Source organism: Pongo pygmaeus, chromosome 1, assembly GCF_028885625.2.
Source record: "Pongo pygmaeus isolate AG05252 chromosome 1, NHGRI_mPonPyg2-v2.0_pri, whole genome shotgun sequence".
NCBI lineage: Eukaryota > Metazoa > Chordata > Mammalia > Primates > Hominidae > Pongo > Pongo pygmaeus.
Window position 1 is genome coordinate 226,099,051 of NC_072373.2, and position 13,548 is coordinate 226,112,598.

Here is a 13,548-nt window from a genome sequence, read left to right on the forward strand (position 1 = left end):
AATCACATTTTAATTGTAAATGGAATTAAGTAAAATAAACTATAAAATAATTGCAAAATGAAAAGAAAAGCGTTATCAAATTCTAGGCGCTTTTTTACTGCCTGCTGAAGACTGTAAACATAACGCTGCTCTCTCTATTCAAATGGGAGGTTGGCAGGACATGAAGACTGTCCAACCAAACCAGTGCCCAACTCAAGGTCCTCCTTGATATAATCAGCAGGGTTGAGAGTAAAGGAAATGATTTCCTCATGGCATGATGCTGTGTTCCTCCATACCCTGAGTGCTTCCCAAAGCCCCCTGAAGTTCATTTTCCATCTCTTAAACACCACCGTGGGTGGAGTCCCAGGTTTGGGGAGACTACCCGAGGAAACTGTTGGTACTGGGGGTATTTGGGAATAAGGGAGAAACCACGAGTCTCTCACATTCAGTGTACAATCTGGGTATCAGAAGTCCTATCTATGTAGGAGCTAAAATGGTGAAGGGTTGTCTACCCCCTCCTATTCTTCTCAGACTCATGTGAGAGTGTTTCTCTTACTGCCACCTGTATCTCATGAGAATGGATCCAAACAGGGCTTCGGGTGATGGGAGACACACTTTTGTAGGTCATAGGACCTCAGGGTTTTAAAGCCATTCACTTTGGCATCCATATAATGCTTGAATTCCTCTCCTAGGTGCATTGTTCATGACAGAAGGTCTCTGGGATATGCAACAGGGGCAAAAATCCTTATCCCACGCAAATCCAGGGGCCTCACCAGCACAGAACTCCAACCACCCACCTGAGCATCAAGGGACAAGAAGTCAACACAGAATGCCCATTGTGGGTTTAGAGAAGGAAGGGCAGCTTCTAAGAGGTCCAGACTGTGGCATCCACAGCAGGCATGATGATGCATGCTGACCCTGCCCTTGACCTAATTCAACATCCAATTGTGCCTATACCCAAGAAAAACAAATGGAGATATTTGCTACCTGTCAGCATCATTAATTTCATTGTGAACACACATTAAAATGGTTTGTTTGTACTGAGCTGTGTTGGCTGTGTTACCCTAATTAAACAGTGGATAAGAATCAGTGGATAATTTGCTGTGGGCTAGTTGAAGGCATCCCTATCATCCATTTCACTCCTGCTGAGTTTGAACGTACCATTTGCTTTTGGTCATCATCCATGTACTCTCCTGGGAGAGTCGTACATTTCCTTGTTGCTCTTGATTTCCACCGCGTGAGTTGAGGATATAATCATACTATTATTACCCCAACTAAAACTATGTCCACTGCAAAAATGTTGCCTGTGAGTGCTAGGGACAGAGATGAAGAAAAAGCAAATGTTTTAAATAAATGTAGTCCTGTGAGCTCATCTTTTTTTATAAGAGCTGGCCATTGGCAAAACGATAACTGCAGATCTTTATTAAATGTTTATTGTGGGTCAGGCACTCTACCAATGTTTGCAGAAATAATCTCATTTAATCCCCATAAAGTGGGTGCCATTGTTGCCCCCATTTTATAGGTAAGGAAATAGACATGGAATGTGGGGTGTTGCCTAAGGACCCCCAGAGTTAGTGCCTGAGAGACCTGGAAACACCACTCAGATTCCACCATGCCGTCACACGAGCAGGGATTTTACAAAGTAAGACACACTTGATGGTTCATTCACACTCCTTCATTCATTTAGCAGGCATGTGATTGCCTGTTTGCTCCAGGCTCTTTGTTAAGTGCTGAGAATTAAAGGATTAGCACAGAAGGTGCCTGTCTTCATAGTTGAGAGGTGCCTGTCTTCACAGTTGAGAGGCGCCTGTCCTCACAGTTGTGCTATACATGGTTCTGCCATACTTCACAGTATGAGCCTGAGAAAGGATCATAGTTAGGCTCCAGATGTATGCATCAGGAAGTGTATGCTTTGAACAAGAGAGTGGGAGAAAGATACAGAAAATGGGCAAGATCTGAGCTGAGTCTCAAAAATGTGCACGTGAATCAACAACCTCAGTGAGGGAGTGAGGGACTGGGGGAGTGAGGGAGTGGGGGAGTGGGGGAGTGAGTGCAAGAGTGTGCATGGGTGCATGGGGTTCTTGCTCAGGCGGGCTTATCTTCAATGACACAGGTCTAATATCATTGACCCTGACCTTCTGCCTCTTCCTACTGCCCGGAATTCTCCTTTTGGACTTTGGGGAGGAGAGATCAATGCTTTTACATACTGAATTATGCCAGCCATACACATTTTATTAATTTATGGAAATGTCAGATTGCTTTAACTATTATACTGAACTTCTGTCCTCCAATAAATGGCTTAATTTCCTTCCAAGGATAAAACACTCTGGTGTTTTCGGCTGACCAATTCAGTTCAGAGTGCTCTAATGTTCTGTCTACTCAGAGGACACATACTTCACCACGATGACTCTGGGGTAATGACACCCAAGGCCCATTTCTAATGACCGTCACGGTCCTGGCAAAATACATTCCATATATTAAGGGCTGATGCCTCTTGCAGACTGGGCGCATCCTCTGGGGGAATAAGTGGCCTTTTCTCTGGAGGTTTCATCTGCGTGTGATTCCAGAAGAAATATCTACAAGTATAATGCCAGGGTCCAGAACAGCCCTGAAAGGTGGGAGAAATGGTCCTGGTCCTCACAGATCTGTCTACAGACTCCGCCAGGCTGCTGGCAATCTAAGCAAACCCACCTGGGAGCAGGTGATCTGTGTTTACCTCGGAGCTAAGAAAGCCACAAGGGAGCCTCCAAACCTCAGTTTCTACCCATAATTTGGAAATCATTTATCAAAGAGGCCTCGTTTCCAAATTGAATGGGAACTAGGCCCTGTAAAAATCTGGATCTTGCCCTGGGGAGATGAATGTCACATGGGCGTGGAGCACTGTGTATGGTGCTGGAGCTTGGGGTTTGAGGAATGAGTCTAGTCATCCTGTTCCTAATGCAGTCTGTGCTGTCCCTGGGACTCCAAGCTTCTAGGAAAGAGGACAGCAGGCCTACTCATGACATTGTAGGCAATATTCACACCTTGTTGCACAATTGATAAGGAGGAAGCCGGAGGCACTCCATCAACCTGTGCAAGAGTCACCTGGAAACTTTTGGGAATCCCCACACTTGTGCCATCACAGACCACGTAAATCAGAATGCCTTGGCGTGGAGGTAGCGGTGTGCATTGTGCAGGCATGAGGGTCTCATCCTTCTAAGATATTGGGATCTCCTGGAAAGTTAAACAATGCAGATGCCTAGGCCACATCCCTGCCCACATCAATCCAGAAATCCAGACCTGTGTCCAGATAGCTCCAAACACAGACTTTTCAGGCCCTCAGGTGGTTCTGGTGAGTATCCGAATTGTAAATTATTGCCAGAAGCAAGCTAACGTGAGCTGAGGGTGGTGAAGGGGAAGTGGGGCCCTCCCTGAGTGCAGAGGTTGGTCTTGAAGAGAAGGATGGGTTGAGCTGATGGAGGAAAAGGGAGGTTCTTTCTTGTCATAGCCAAGGGCTGCTCAAATTAATATAACAAAGAGGATAAAGGTTAATTGGATGAAACTCAGGATTTTGCAGAAAAACAAACCACTCTTCATCAAAATGCTGTGACAGCTCTCCAGGCAGTAGAGGAATGCCATAAACACCACCCCCAACAGAAGAAGATGCAGGAGGTGAATAACGAGGAGGGTGAGGAGACAGGGACGAATGAGGGTGAGTCTCATTCAGGCCACATTTTAACAACTGCACGTAGATGTAGATGTTGTTGTGTACCTTTCCATCTGAATCATATTCAGCCAATCCGGATCCTTTTGTCATGTCCTTGAATGGGAAGCCCCAAGAAGGGGCTGTGGTGCTCTTGGCTGTACAGGCAGGAACTCACCCAGGGAGCAAATCATTAATTTTATGTTCAGTCTCTTGGTGAATTACCGGTAGATCCCACTTCAGCCAGGTTTTCTTGCCTTGATCTTTAGAATTTGGGGAAATCATAGGTCAGTAAATGGTGGACATCTTTTCCAAGTCTACTCAAGGCAGTAGATAAAGATGGAGAAAAGATTTCTTTCTTGAGGAGATGAAGAGTTAATTCTTGTTGGTGTTACCTCATCTCTGCTGTTTTATTATTATTGTTTTTTTTTCTTGTAAGACAAGTTGAACATAAAAAACAAGAAAGATACGGCTAGGCATAGTGGCTCATGCCTGTAATCCCAGCACTTTGGGAGGCTGAGGCAGGAGGATCACTTGAGATCAGGAGATTGAGACCAGCCTGGCTAACATGGTGGAACCCCATGTTTACTAAAGATACAAAAATTAGTTAGGCATGGTGATGCATGCCTGTAATCCCAGCTACTTGGGAGGCTGAGGCAGGAGAATGGCTTGAACCCGGGAGGCGGAGCCTTTAGTGAACTGAGATCACACCACTGCATTCCTGCCTGGGTGACAGAGTGAGACTCTGTCTCCAAAAGTAAAAACAAACAAAACAACAACAACAACAACAAGAAACAAGAACAGTTGTCAAAAACATTTCTCAATTGAGAATATTTCAAGGACAGGAATAGTTCTTTGCCACTGAGGATGGGGACAGAGATGGGGAGGGTAATGTTTTTACAGATTAACAGGTGAATTAATCATGTACTGAAATAAAAAAGAAACACACTGCAAGAAATCTTGATCAAGTCCACCAGTGGGATTTCTCTCCACCCTCACCCTCCCACCTCCTAGAGGAAGTCTAGAAACTTTAAGAGTAACATGACTTTGAGGGTAATAAATAAATCAGGGGTGCTGATAAAATAATGGATGAGAAATCATTTACCATCTTGTGATGAGTCCAATCTTGGTTTGATAAAGAGCTGGCAAAAGCTGCCATTGTTGTAGAAAATTAAGAGTGAACTTGCTCATTAGCTGGGCTATTTAAGCCGTTCATATTAAGATTATGACTTCCCAGACTTAGGCAACATGTGTTCTCTCCAGCTCATTTTTTCTGATCCTTATCTGGTCTTGATAAACAGATTCTGAATGTGACTTATGGTGCGGGGACAATGATAGGGAATGATTTTCTCAAGCACTGGTAAATGAATATGGCCTATGAGAAAAATGCTCTGGGCTCTCTTTACTCGAGGAGATCAATCTCTTTCTGTGCACATCTTTCTTCTCTGTTCTGTCAAAACAGAACTCACTTTCTTGTCTCATTTTCTTAAAGTTTGCCGCCTACTCCTAACCTCCCTGGCTAGAAGGGAAGGAGAAATAGACTTTCAGTCTTCAGTGCAACTCGTTCCAACCCTCTTTTATTATTTTGGAGAGGAAACACAGATTTGCCTGGGGCTTGAGGTATCCTGTAACCCTGTGTCCCTCAGACCTAGGGGATGGATGTTGAGTAGAGCCTCTGGCCTCTGTGGAAGTGTCTCTGTGGGTCCCAGAGGAGCAAAAATTCTCGTAGCTTTAGGAGTCTATCTGAAGCCCCTTGCAACCACATCACCACTCCTATGGATTAAGCCTAAATGCTGAACATTCTGTAGACACCCAGGCCAACACAGACTCAGGGAAGAGTGCTGTGCTGCTAACAGCCCTCATCTTTCACTAATCAATCAAATACTGGTTAATGTCTCCAATCCCCTTTGAACCTATGAAGTGAATCAGCCTCCTCTTCTTCTTTGGAAATGAGAGTGAGGTCTACTGAGGCCATTTTGCAAGAGTGGAAGTGAGCACCCGAGGTGTCCCTTATCAATAGAATCCTCTCCTCCTGCAATAGAAAAGACAGATGAATTACTGGGTTCATTATCATGAAATGCATTTTTACATCCAAGGAAGCTAAAGGACATGCTGGTGAAGTGACCTGTCTGAAGCCCTGATGCTAATCAAGAAGAATTAGAATGTGGTACCCAGTTCAGATGAGCTCCAATACACCTGCCTTCACACAAGCTGCCCTGCTCTGGTCCGGTGGGAAATGAGCATTCTCCTCAGTGACTGACAAATCTTCAAGCTCTGATGGTCCTAGAAAATCATTTTCATCCAACCCCAAGTGGTGTATCTTTTTCAACAAAACGGTTTGGACACAGATTTGCTAGGGCCAGCCATGTGGATTCCCTCTTGCTGAAGGATCAGTTCCTGGCCAGTCCCTTCAATGTCAGGATATGGCACTTAGTGTTTCGGAAGCTGTTCTGGAGAGACCCACCTGGGCCCCAGGCACCCGCATCCTCTGTGAACATGCCTGTGGGCCCCACACGGACGAAACCACAGTCATGACAGTCATGGGCTCTTCCCTGGGTCCTTTCAGCAGCCTCTGGGGAACAGACGGAGAAGACTCGAGGGCTCTTACTGTCTGGCTTCATTCACATGGAGTCTGGAACTGGGACGCTGCTTCCTATGTAGCCAATTTTCAGGACTTTCTGCCTGAAATATATATATATACCATCCTCTCTATAAAAATTACTCACCTGGGGCTTTTGATGTTTTCAGAGAGATCGTCTGTATTACCTGCTCATTCTTCTAGTTCCTTACAGCTTGGCCATGGATAAAGTTAGACTATTAGAAAACATTTTTCTTCTAGACTATAAACACATTTATAATTTGTGAGAAATGTAGGCATGACAAAATACTACCTCCTCAACTTCCATGGAAGGGAAATATAAGAAAACGCCTATGAAAAATATTTTTATTTCTTGCCTACAGCACGACTCAGACATTACCTGTTAGGTTAACCTGTGTCTCCTATATCAGGATTTATGTGTATTCCTTCTGGAAGGTGGCTCCAGGTTTCTCTCTGGCAGCATTTTTATGCATACCTTGATCAAACAACTTCTAAGAAATAAAAAAATCTTCCCTTTAGCATTCACTGCCAAAAACTTAGCCCTAAAATTAGTGCTCAATTTTAGAAGTAATTTCATTCTAGATGCCTGGTATAGACAAATCTCCTGCTTTCTAACTTATAAAATCATAAATAAAAACATTTACTTCTTTTTATTTAAAAAATGGATGCTTATGATAGAATATTCGCAGATACAGAAAAATAGAATGAAAGGAAAAAATAAAACTACTAGCATCACAGCCAAAGCCCACCATGGAGAAGAAAAATAGCAGACATGTAATAGAACTCCGCTAGTTCCCTTGTTTTAAGGTTATTATTTTTAAATTATAAGCTATTCAATTAGTCAGCTTGTGCTGCCATAACAAAATACCATTGACTGGGCAGTTTAAACAACAGAAATTTCTTTCTCACAGTTCTCAAGGTTGGCAGTCCAAGATCAGGGTGCCGGCATGGTCAGGTTCTTGTAAGAGATGTCTTTCTGGCTTGTAGACACTGTCTTCTTGCTGTGTCCTCACATGGTGGAGAGACAGAAGGGGAGGGAGGGAGGGAAGGGGAGAGAGAGAGAGAGAGAGAGAGAGAAAGTGAGAACAAGCTCTCTGAGTCTCTTCTGTTTTTATTTTGTTTTGAGACGGGATCTCTCTCTGTCACCAAGGCTGGAATGCAGAGTTCAAGTGATTCTCCTGCCTCAGCCTCCCCAAGTAGCTGGGACTACAGGCATGCACCACCACAGCCGGCTAATTTTTGTATTTTTAGTAGAGATGGGGATTTGGGATTACAGGCATGAGCGACTCCCCCTGGCCTCTGAGTCTCTTCTTATAAGGGCACTAATCCCATCATGAGGTCCCCACTCTTATGGCCTCATCTAAACCTAATTATCTCCTAAAGGCCCCGCCTCCAAATGCGATCACATTAGGAGTTGAGGTTTCAACATATGAATTTTGTGGGGACACAGACATTCAGTCTGTAATGGCCATCCTAAACAAAGCCAGGCAGTTAAAGATGCCTGTTGTTCAATACATTTATCTCACATATTTACCCTAAACAACCCTTATCAAGTAGGAAGCAGATGGAAGGAGAATGCATGGGGAGCCATGGGCATGATCTGAGGTGGCTCCCCGCACGTAGGGCTGTATCCTCAGCATGAGTAACTCATGTGTCCAGCGGGTTCACATCCGTTCTTCCTCCGTCATTTCCCCAAACAGAGCCCATTCCTCAGTCTGCTCAGAGCACTGTTCCAGGTGACTGATGCCAAGTGCACGGGGTGGGGCAGATGCCACAGGGATGGAGAGAGGGCGGGAGACGGGGAGCACGGAGGTACGGCAGGTGGGGTCCATCCCTGATAGATGAAGGCTGCAGAGAAGGAGTCATTCTGCCAGGGGGCCTCCTGCTTCCTGCTCCTGTCCTCTGAATCCTCGGAATTAGTTGGACTTTAGAGACCTAGAGCCTTATGCTTAGTGCGGCACTGTGTAACTGATTCAGTTATTTCATCTGAATCCAGGGAAATAGCTGGGAACCAGGGAGACCCATGCCAAACCCCAGTCACTTGCCACCACCCCCTCAACAACCACCTCCCCATCCTCCTCTCCTATATTCCCCAACAACCACCTCCTGACTCTCATAGCCGGCCTCCCACTCTGCTAACAACTATCTCCCTAAACTTACACCCTCATCTCCTCATTCCCCTCCAATGACCACCTCCCCCATCAGAGCCCCCACCCTCCCACCCCCTCAACAACCACCTCTCCATCCTTCTCCCTCATTTCTCCCAACAACCACTTCCTCACTCCCTCAACTTCCCCACGTTTAGAGCCCCCACCCTCCCATCCCCTCGACAACCACCTCCCCTTCCTCATGTCTCCACCCTCCCACCTCACCATCACACTAGTTCCTGGCACAGAACATACACCTAATGAGCACGTGAAGTAATGTATGAGAGCTCTCCCTTCCAGCATCAATTCTTCAAGCCCAAGCCCCCTACCCACATGCTCTTATCCCTTTGTTTCTTTCTCTTAATTGATTGAAAGAAGGGACTGTTTCCTGGGCTAAAGTTAATCCCTCTGCACATTCTCTGCCTTTTATTTCTCTCTCCTTACACCTTCTCAAGGATTTTAATCCCAAATTAGCCTAACTCTCATGTGTTTTTAACAAAGCAACTTCTTATCAGCATTTTAAAATGAGGTGAGAATGCTTAGTCTCATATAGAATTCCTTTGTTTCTACATTTTCCCCAGCTTCTACCGTGTCTGCCATTTGTCATCACTTGTGTCCTAAGGGTTGCCTTCACTCTGGCTTCTCAGCCTCCCAAGCGCAGCTGAAGCCTCTGAGAGCTGGCTCTTTCTCTTGTCTGCCCTCTGACACTGCACTTGCCAGAATACTGATAGAGCAGAAACTGGTGCTCAATCCTCAGCCTTGCTGAACTTGGCACTTGAACTTGCTCCTTTTCAAAATAGCATCTTCCCCTCACTGCTGGGCCAATGCTCCTTGGATACTTGGATAGAGAATTCCATTTGCTCTCATGGCTTTGATTTCCATTTATATTATTTCCATTTCCATTATTGACTATATTATCATTATTTATATTATAATACATTATATTATTTATATTATTCCATTTATATTATTTCCATTTCCATTATTGACTATATTATCATTATTTATATTATAATACATTATATTATTTATATTATTCCATTTATATTATTTCCATTTCCATTATTGACTATATTATCATTATTTATATTATAATACATTGTATTATTTATATTATTCCATTTATATTATTTCCATTTCTATTATTGAATATATTATCATTATTTATATTATAATACATTATATTATTTATATTATTCCATTTATATTATTTCCATTTCCATTATTATTCCATTTCATTATTCCGTCTGGGTCCATATTTCTAGCCTGGAGTAACAGATGTGTATATCTCTATAAGTTAGAGTAGGTTATGCTAGGCTACAGTAACAACAACACAAATCAATCAATCAATCAGTCAATCAGTCAATCACAGTGGGTTAACCCAATAAAGATTTATAACATATATACAACAAGATGCAAGCCCTGGAGCCTTTTTGTTCTTTATTATTTTCATTTATTATTATTATTATTATTATTATTATTATTATTTTTTGAGATGGAGTCTCGCTCTGTTACCCAGGCTGGAGTGCATTGGCACAGTCTTGGCTCACTGCAAACTCCACCTCCCAGGTTCAAGCAATTCTCCTGCCTCAGCCTCCCGAGTAGCTGGAATTCAAGTGTGCACCACCACATCCAGCTAATTTTTGTATTTTTAGCCAGGTTTTGCCATATTGGCCAGGTTGGTCTCGAGCCCCTGGCCTCAAGTGATCCACTTCCAAAGTTCTGGGATTACAGGCATGAGCCACTGAACGCTTGGCCCCTGCAGCCTTTTTCATTGTATAGCTACACCATCTGTAACAATGGTTTTCAAATTTGTCACAGCTGCAGAAGATAGGACTGGATGATCAAGCAAGATATTTCAAAGATCAAGGCAGAAAGTAGCTGTTATGAATTGAATTGTAGAAAGGGGCCTGCTCTGTGCCAAGGAGCCCTGCAGTTAGTTGCCCTGGGACTGAGTAATTGCAGATATTCCCAATGACACATGTGCATCAGTCAGCTTTCATCCATTACGTCCTGGTAACAAATAACCCCTAAATCTCAATGGCTTATGAACATAATAGGCTACTTCCTACTCATATTACATGACTGCTTGGTGGGTTGACTTCAGCTTTTCTCCATGTCCTTTCCTATCCATGCTGAAGCATCTTCCCTGATCTAGACTTCACTTCTCAGTAAGAAGAGGAAGGGCAGAATCCAGAAGTTTCTACCTGGCTGTGGTTTACATCACTTCCTCTCACCTTTCATTGTCTAAAGCAAGTCACACGGTCAAGCCAGGCAGCAATAGGGGGGAAATATTCCCAATTCATCTCACACAAAGGGGATTAGAGGAGGAACTGAACAGTAGACCTAGTACACAGGGGTAGAAGAAAGTATTTTGAATAAATACTCCAAGCTACAAAAACACTGCATATATATTTTCAAAAGCTTGAATTGTGAAAAATTATGAGGGGAAAAATAAATAAATGCACAAGCAAACAAAAACAAAGCATATCTGATGGGCACAACTGCAGCCAGGGCCAGGGTGAATAATTCAAAACCAGACCATCCAGCCCGGGCACAGTGGTTCACGCCTGTAATCCCAGCACTTTGGGAGGCTGAAGTGGGCAGATCACCTGAGGTCAGGAGTTCGAGACCAGCCTGGTCAACATGGTGAAACCCCATCTCTACTAAAAATACAAAAATTAGCCAGGCATAGTGGTGGACGCCTGTAATTCCAGTTACTTGGGAGGCTGATGCAGGAGAATCGCTTTAACTCAGGAGACGGAGGTTGCAGTGAGCCAAGACTGTACCACTGCACTCCAGCCTGGGTGACAGAGTGAGACTCTGTCTCAATAATAATGATAATAATAATACAAAAAATAAAACCACAGACCATCCAGAAAACCTAAAACCCAAAAACCTGTAAACAATAAAAATCCCTAAATATCACTTACGTCACTGAAGTGATATTTTAAATTACTCTTAAATAAATGAATATTCTAGCAAATATCATCTGTAACTTCAACAAAGATGGTGAGCGTCACCTGATGGGTGGAGTTAAAAGGACGAGGCAGCTGAGTTCCAACAGCAAGGGCCAAGGAAAAGGACCTCGAGGGCACTGCTGTAGAAGCAGGTGCTGGCCTTGCACAGAAGACACAAAGCCAGAGGTGCTGGCTGTGGCTGGTGGTGCTTCTTTCTTTAGCATAGATGGGGATGCGTCTTGCAATAAGCACTTCCAAGCAGGCAGGGCCCATGGCCAACCAGACCACAGGAGACAATAGGTATGAATAGTCTTCATCGACCATCCTGTATTTTGTATGGGGAGCTGCACTCAGCAGGTAGGTATAATTGCACTCATTTGTTACCATTGCCATTTGGTTGCGCAAAATTAATAGGGTGAGGAAAGTTGCATCCAAACCAAAGTCCCTTCAGTAGTGTCCTCACATCATCCCCCCTATTTGGCAATCCCCTATACTTATATTGACAAATGCAGAAACAGGTAATCTTTCCAAACAAAATACCAGTCTCATTGGTGGTTCCCTAAGACAGGAAAAACATGGCACATTGCCTGGGAACCTGGAAAACTAGGCACCATTTGGCAGGTGGGACACGAACATGTGGAAGATGACATTGCTGCTAGGGGCTGATTTGTGTCGGTAGCTTGCCTGTTAAGCAGGTCAGTATTCTTCTATAAAGGTAATGACTTGCCTTTACTGAGCACTTACCCTGTTACCTGGCATTGTTGCAGCCACACGCAATGGCCTCAGGAGATAGACTTCAGTATTTTCCCCATATTCTATAGGAGGACCCTGAGGCAAAGAAAATACCTTTGAATTTTAATTACCTCTCAAGAAATTAATAATAAAAGAATGTGTCACTGCCCAGTGGGTTCACCCTGCCAGCTCCCTAGACAGAGCTGATTTATCAAGACACAGGAACTGCAATAGAGAAAGAGTAATTCACCCAGAGCCAGCTGTGCAGCAGACCATGTGCAGCAGACCAGGTTTTATTATTACTCAAATTGGTCTCCCTGAGCATTTGGGGATCAGAGTTTTAAGGACAACTTAGTGGTCAGGGGAAAGCTAGTGAGCCAGGAGTGCTGATTGGTCAGAGATGAAATGGTTGGGGGGAAGGTGGTGAGCCAGGAGTGCCGATTGGTCAGAGATGAAATCCCACGTCCTGATAGGGAGTCGAAGTTGCCTTCTTGTGCCGAGTCAGTTCCTGGGTGGGGCCACAAGGTCAGATGAGCCAGTTTATCAGTTTGGGTGGTGCCAGCTGATGCATCAAGTGCAGGGTCTGCAAAACATCTCAACCATGGATCTTAGGAGCAGTTTAGGGAGGGGTCAGAATCTTGTACCCTCCAGCTGCATGACTCCTAAACCATAGTTTCTAATCTTGTGGCTAATTTCTTAGTCCTACAAAGGCAGTTTAGTCCCCAGGCAAGAAGGAGGTTTGTTTTGGGAAAGGGCTATCATCTTTGTTTTAAACTATAAACTAAGTTCCTCCCAAAGTTAGTTCAGCCTACACCCAAGAATGAACAAGGACAGCTTGGAGGTTAGAAACAAGATGGAGTCAGTAAGGTCTGATCTCTTTCACTGTCTCCGCCATAAGTTTACAAAGGTGATTTCAAATGTACATATTTAAATATAGGATATCTCTGTATTTCATTTAGGATGTATGGTAGGTGGAACAGTGAGAGTTCCCCTGGAAGACGTGCACATCCTAATCCCCAAATCCGTGAATCTGTGGCCTTACATGGTAAAGGGAACTTTGCAGATGTGATCATGATTACGGACCTTGAGCCAGGGAGAGATGATCCTGGATTATTTGAGCAGGACTCATCTAATCACAGGAGTCCGTAAAAGAAGAGGTCTTTCTCTGAGTGGAAGAAGAGGCAATAAGGAGAGATTCAGGAAAACAGGAGACCATAAAGAGTCCAAATGTGAGCAGGCTCTCAGAAGTGGGCCTGCTGTGCTAGGACTGTAGAGAGGCCCCTGAGAGAGGGTGGTGGCCACAGCCTGCAGCCCGTGAGGAAGTGGAACCCTCAGTCCCACAACAGCACAGAGCTGAATTCCGTCAACCATCTGAATGATCCTTTCCAAACATTTAGATGGAAACTCGGTCTAGCTGACACCTTGATTTTAGCCTCTGAGAACCGGAGT

At 44.1% G+C, this 13,548-nt stretch overlaps 1 long non-coding RNA gene across 1 annotated transcript in view; it reads right to left on the reverse strand.

The window, feature by feature from the left end:
- Positions 1-5,217: 5,217 nt before the first annotated feature.
- The window catches only part of LOC129040531 (uncharacterized), a 30,221-nt gene continuing 21,890 nt past the window's right edge, over positions 5,218-13,548 (reverse strand). Inside the window, exons 4-7 of the long non-coding RNA XR_008503662.1 lie at positions 12,112-12,195; positions 7,170-7,261; positions 6,126-6,343; positions 5,218-5,693 (exon numbers count right to left, since the gene is read on the reverse strand). This is a non-coding gene — a long non-coding RNA (uncharacterized LOC129040531). The remainder of the gene's footprint in view (positions 5,694-6,125; positions 6,344-7,169; positions 7,262-12,111; positions 12,196-13,548) is intronic.